This window comes from Semicossyphus pulcher, unplaced genomic scaffold (assembly GCF_022749685.1).
Source record: "Semicossyphus pulcher isolate SPU_LCO1_2020_fin unplaced genomic scaffold, fSemPul1.0.p SCAF_11, whole genome shotgun sequence".
Taxonomy (NCBI): domain Eukaryota; kingdom Metazoa; phylum Chordata; class Actinopteri; order Labriformes; family Labridae; genus Semicossyphus; species Semicossyphus pulcher.
The window spans coordinates 2,212,451-2,219,507 of NW_027211615.1; positions in this window are offsets into that span (position 1 = coordinate 2,212,451).

Below are 7,057 nucleotides of genomic sequence, written 5' to 3' on the forward strand. Positions count from 1 at the left end.
TTCCTGTTCAACTGGCTGTGTGGACATGTCTGCGGGGTGGGCGGGGCTACGGCTGAACGTAGGGGCTTCTGGCCCCGCCGATATGAAGAACGTCACCGTGCTCTGTCCAGACCAATGACTGTATGGTCCAGACATGTGGGAACCTGTGTGTCAGAATAATGAAATGAAATGAATGAATTGATAAGTTACTTGTCATTATTTTGATATCAGATATCGAATTATAAAAACATTCCTGATATCAGAATGTAAAACTTCCTGAATAAACAGAGAGCAGTAAAAAGCATCTCAGCATTTAATCTTTATCTTAATCTCTTATTTTATATAGAATGCACATATTTGACACTTTTTCTTACTTCTATTTTATACCATTTATTTCTCTATGCTTTCTCTGTGTCAGAGGAACTGTAACGCCCAAATTTCCCCCCGGGCATTAATAAAGTATTTCTGATTCTGAAATGTCATAACGGATATCTGCTTTTAGTAATTTCACTGTTAAAGATGCAATTCCAAAGTTCAGATATCTATATTATGTTGAAAAAACGCTTGCATAGGACAGGAACAGGTCAAACAACCAACAAAGTGTAAACTCCCGCACACTGTCTAACTTGCAGAAATGATATTTATTTGCAAAGTTTCGGTACTAGACCTTCATCAGGCTAACAATTTGTCAAAAAGAGCAGGACAACTTAAATAGGGAGTGGCTGCAATCCTGCAACCAGTCCAACTCATCCTGTCAGGTCAGACTCAATCAATGCAGAAATGTAATAATAAATCCTGTCATTGCTGAGTTTAAAGATAGCAAAGAGAAATAAACCAAACTGAAATAAGGTGTCCTATTTTTTATGTGCATACATTCTAATTTGAATGAAGGGACATTTTAAGTCCTCAAGGTAAACATTATTAGAAAACAAAAATAGTCATTATAATAAAATAAAAGTAAAAAAGACAGAAAGAACAGCTGCAGTCAGAAATATAAACAGCCTGTGCTCGACAGCAAGAAAAGGTCAATTGTTATTCAGGCTGAAAAAAAGACTTGTTGATTAGTCTACATATAAACAGACACAAGATAAACAGGTCTCTTAATAAGAAATACACCTTCAAATGTGCATTTTCTGTATGTAACCGATTAGGTCGGAGATTTTTAAAAAAATGTACCCCCTTGAGCACTGTGTTAACACATCTGTAATTATGCCCACAAAACCTACAGAATGAAGTGACCTGTTGAATAATGAGATGGTCAGAATCATTAGTCCTGTGTTACGTTGGATTAATACATAAGAGAGTTTAAGCCAGGTTACTCAGACGGATCATACTAAAGAGCACAAATATTCATAAAGGTTCTTAGGCCTCCGTTCAGAGTGTGAGAAACTGCTCACTGAGATTCACCAAGATAGTTCAAGGCTGCGAAGTAAAAAACAAACTCCATATAAGGAGTTCCTGTATCCCCCAGAAAGTTACAGATAAGGCCGCATCCCTGCAGCACCCCAAGAGTGGGAGGCAGAGTAGGTGAGAGCAGGGAGGATCTTTTTTACAGGGTGTTGACCCCGCTGATAGGGTGGCGGGGGGCATGGACTTGTCCCTCAGTTTCTTCTTTTGGCAAAAAAAAATGATTAGGAAAAGAAATGATTGATGTTTGTGGATTTTAATAAGTTTTAACGAACTTAAAAATGTGTCAGAAACATGATGTCATCATAGAGACAGGGTGCTCCCTCCTTTACTTTAGGAGATCTCTCAGCTCCACTTTGACAGAAGCTTCTGTTCATGTGACGATCACGCAACATATTACATGTATACAGCCTCAGATGTTTGTGTCATATTATACACATTATGCGCACATGTCTCTATTCTGTAGAAGTGACTCCTTTAAGGTAAATACACCATGTTTCTGCTGTGTCAGTCTGGTGGTGAGAAACAACCGGCTGAGAGTTGTTTTTCACTATTAATGACACAGACTGATTGTGGTGTAGCAGCAGGAGTCGACCTCTGAGGACACTGTGAGTATTCACTGAAAACCAGGGATTTAATACTAAAATAACCATTTTTATTATTTATTATTTTTTATTTTATTATTTTTTGCATATTGTATCTATTTAGCTTTATATTATAAACATGTGATGAGATGGTCTAATTTGTTTTTTGGTGGATAAGGCAGAAATAAGAAAACGCTGATTGATATGATATTTGTTAATCACAATCACAAATACTTCATTGATCCCCGCGGGGAGATTCGGGCGTTACAGTTGCTCTGACACAGAGAAAGAGAGATATATGGCATCAAATGTCAGATATGTGCTTTATATGTACAATAGAATAAGAGATACAGATAAAGATTAAATACTGAGAGTGGATCTATGGTGATTGAAATATAATTGCCAGAATGAACTTAAATGCATAAATAAAGTTAAATACAAAAAAAGAGTTACAGTGCAAAAGTTATACACATAAGAGTTATTTACAAATGAGCAGTGTTTGCAGTATTTATGTCAACATATTGCACAGTTGAATATTTGCACAATTGTCCAGCTTATGTTCAGTAAGAGTTCAGTGCACAGTTTAAAATGGGTGCCTGTGTGTCAGACACTCAGAGGGGGGAGTTGTAGAGTCTGATGGCCACAGGCAGGAATGACTTAGAGTCACCAATTAACCTTACTAGCATGTTTTTGGACTGTGGGAGGAAGCCGGAGACCCCGGAGGGAACCCACGCATGCACGGGGAGAACATGCAAACTCCGCAATTAGCGCCGAAGGCGAGATAGGCTGCAGGTCCTGATGGTATCAGCTCCAGACTCCTCATGGACTGTGCAGACCAGCTCTGTCAGGTGCTCCTGCACATCTTCAACCTGAGCCTGAGTCTGAAGAGGGTCCCAGCTCTGTGGAAGACTTCCTGCATGGTTCCAGTCCCAAAGACTACACACCCCAGGGAGCCCGACCACTTCAGACGTGTGGCCCTTACTTATCACCTGATGAATACAATGGAGAGGATCATTCTGAGCAACCTCCGCCCCTGGTGAGCTCAAATCTGGATGCCCTGCAGTTTGCTTATCAGCCCGGCATTGGGGTGGACGATGCAGTCATCTACCTGCTGCACAGATCCATGACTCTCCGTGAGAACACCGGCAGGACTGTGAGGGTCATGTTCTTTCATCTTTCATCTTTCATCAACACCAGCAAGACGAAGGAGATGGTGATTGACTTCTGTAGGAAGACACCCCAGACGCCACCTGTGAGCATCCAGGGATTGGACATTGAGAGGGTGGAGACCTACAAATACCTGGATGTTCATGTCAATAACAAACTGGACTGGTCACACAACACAGACATCCTGTACCAGAAGGGCCAACGTCGTCTGCACCTGCTGAGGAGACTGAGGTCCATTGGGGTGTGCAGGACTGGTGTGGACATTTCATGACACTGTGGTGGCATCTGCAGTCTTCTATGCAGCGGTCTGCTGGAGAGGAGGGAGCACAGAGAGGGACAGGAAGAGACTGAACAGACTGGTCAGGAGGGATTGTCCTCTGGACTCCATAGAGGAGGTGGGTGAGAGGAGGATGTTACCAAGCTGACATCTATCATTGACAACCCCTCCCACCCCCTGCATGAGACTGTGGGGGCCTTAAGCAGCTCCTTCAGCAGCAGACTGTCACACACACCCTGTAAGAAGGAGCGCTACCGCAGGTCCTTCATCCCATCTGCAGCCAGACTCCTTAACATCAGCACCACTGTCTGATCACAACACTAACACACTTAACACAACACTCACCAGTCACTACAGGCAGGACTTTGGACTGTTTTTCTATCTCTGCATATCTACTGTAACATATTATTATAGTATGATATCAGACTTTGATGATGATCAATAAAGCCTATCTTATCTTATCTTATCCTATTATATTATATTATATTATATTATATTATATTATATTATATTATATTATATCCACCCTGAAAGTCAGCGGAGGTTTGGGAGGGAGGGCAGTCTTTTTTGTTTCTCTTTAAACTAATATATATATATATATACATATATGTATATATATTTTTGTCTTTATTGACAAACGTTGTACATATACAAGTGAACAAGGATCAAACAAACAAGGAACACAAACAGCAATGCCAGGGGGTTTACAAACAGCCACAAGTCACTAGTGTAAAGCAAATAATGATACAGAGTATTAAAGTAAGAAGTCATAATTTCAGTTCATTCATATTTTAAACATTGTGCATAGATTGTAAGTTTTCATAGCTTTTTTATTTTTAGAGCAGCAAATTGAAGAAATGTATTGTTTGATTCATTTTTAAATGACGTGTTACGTGTAAGATGAATGTCATATGATTGTAAGTGTCTCCTATTTTGTGTCTTATGTTTTGTGTATGTAATTGGTTTCATGTTAGACTCACTCCATTCTAAGATAGTATACAGCATCTTATACTATCTTATACATCATGGTATTATTATATATACCTGTGTGACTAAGTGATTGGAAGTGAAGCCCCATGGTGAAAAGCATGAAATTAAAATAAAGATAATTATATATTTTCATTTTTAAAGCACAGAAAGGATGGTTTATGGTTTGAGAACTTAGATTTGTGGATATGAGATTTTGTCAATATAAGGATCAGGTTGATGATAAAGTATTGATTTGTTTTAGAGGGTGGATAATTAAAAAAGCCAAACAATACATTTTCATATGAGAGTGAAAAATCTGATTGAACGTGTTGACATATAAAAGAGGAGATCTCAGGAGTGGGAACATGTCCAGAATAAATGTTTTAAATCTTGAACGATTTGACAAAAAGAACAGTATCAATATCCTTGTAGAATCTTTGTAAGAATGGTTTGGAGGGATAAATGCGATGAATGATTTTAAAAGATACTTCTTTAGTTTTATTTGTGATAAGATATTTAGAAGGTATGCACCAGATTTTTCCCCACTTCAGGTTTGGAATAATATTATTCCAGTAGAAAACAACACTGAGAACACATATTCTTTCTCTTTGAAACAAGGCACGTATATTACGGTTGATATTACATTTTGTAAGAGAAAAACAGGTCCGACCAACATCAGTAACGGCAGGCTCCAAGGGTAATAAAGACAGTTCTAATACCACTGAGTTTCTTAAAAGCATTAGAACACCAGAGGGGGTAGCATCACACACTACAGCGTGTTCCTTTGGTGGAATAGGATTTTGTATGTGTCTAAGAATTCTGTGTTCAGTCTTTTTTTTTTTTAATTATTTTTATTATTTACACAAGTGCTGCATTACAGCCATGAAGACATCAAATACAGAAAATAAATACCTACAACCATAGAAGGAGACAGACCCTAACCCTAACCCCCCCCCCCCAACAACCAACAAAAAAGAAAAAAACAGAAAAATTATTACAAGAAAACAAATAAACAATATTGCCAGGGTTCACCAGTGAGGGTATACATACCTCATTAACTGGGATAAATATTAATACTTTCAAACACACAGTTTGTTCTGATAGCTTTCTTAATTTTACAGACTTTAATTGTAGCAGCGTATTGCTGCAATTCCAAAACAAAAAGATCAGCGTTTGGTTTGTAATAAAAAAAAACTATATGATCATCCACATTTTCTACGAAATAAATGGAAATGTCCTTTTCCTGTAAAAGAATTACTCGTCCTGTTATTGTTCTTATATAATGCTGTACATCAGTCCAGAATGTTCTGGAAAATACACAATGATAAAACAGATGATGAATTGTTTCCTCTTCATTCCCACAAAGTGTACACATCAAATCAATATCAATATTAAATCTTGCTAGTTTTTTTTGTGTAGGATAAATCTTATGTAGTATCTTAAATGAAACCTCTTTAACTTTATTCTTTAAACAAAACTTGTCACCGACCATCCACGCTTTCTGCCAGTTAATTTCTCCATAAAATGAATTCCAAAAAGATTGTCCTGAGGGTAAAGATATGGTTTGCATACAATTTCTAATATATTTATTTGAGCATATTTTCTTTGTTATGTCGATTTCTCCACAAAAATCCGACTATCAAATGAACCAGCAGTAGGAAAAGTGACATCATGAGCTCCTGAGCTTCTGAGCAGCTGCAGTACACCCCTTGGTAGAGCGTCAAACACTACTGTAAACTCTTTGGGTGGGACTGGAAACTGAAATGTATTCATGAATTCTCGGTAAGAGAGTAATTGTCCTCCAGCATTAACAAGTTGTTTAACATATATAATTCCATGACCAAACCACTTCCTGTAAAATAACGATTTGTTTTTATAGAGAATATTTTCATTGTTCCAGATGTAGAAATTAGTTGGTGAGAAGTTATGCTTATAAATCAGTTTCTATTTTGTAGTTACACTTCAATAAAAAATGGATTCCACCAACAGCATTACATACAAACGTAGGAGAAGTGTTCCAGATGCTATCTCTCTCCTTGATTAGATTTGCTAAACACTGAAAGTATTGTTCAGCATTTCAAAACTTAACACCTCCATGCCTCCTTTACTTTTAGGGTTACATACAATTTGTTTCTTTACATAGTGACATCTATTCCTCCAGATGAAGTTAAATACAGTCTTATCTAATTTCTTGTAAATAGCTGGGGGCATTTCAAGAGACAGGGACACATATACAGATCTGGATATACCTTCAGCTTTAGACAGAAGAACTCTACCACTCAGTGACAGGTCTCTCATCAACCACATATTGAACCTCTTGTTCTTCTTGCTTCTTGCTCTTGTTAATGGACAGCCCTGTCTGATTCCACGGTTAATACAGAATCTGGGGGTGGTACCACATGTCAGTTTTACTGAGCTGTTACATCCTTTATATAAGGTTTTTATTGCTTTTTGAAACCTTTCTCCAAATCCAAGAAACTCACAAATAGTTCTAATCATGAACCGGTGACTGATTGTGTCAAATGCTTTATAGAAGTCAACAAACAAAATAAGGCTATCATCGGGTATATGATAATTATAATCAATCATGTCTAGTATTAATCTTATGTTGTTGACTATGTTTCTTCCAGGAATAAATCCAGATTGCTCCTCATCAATAATATCATCTAATCCA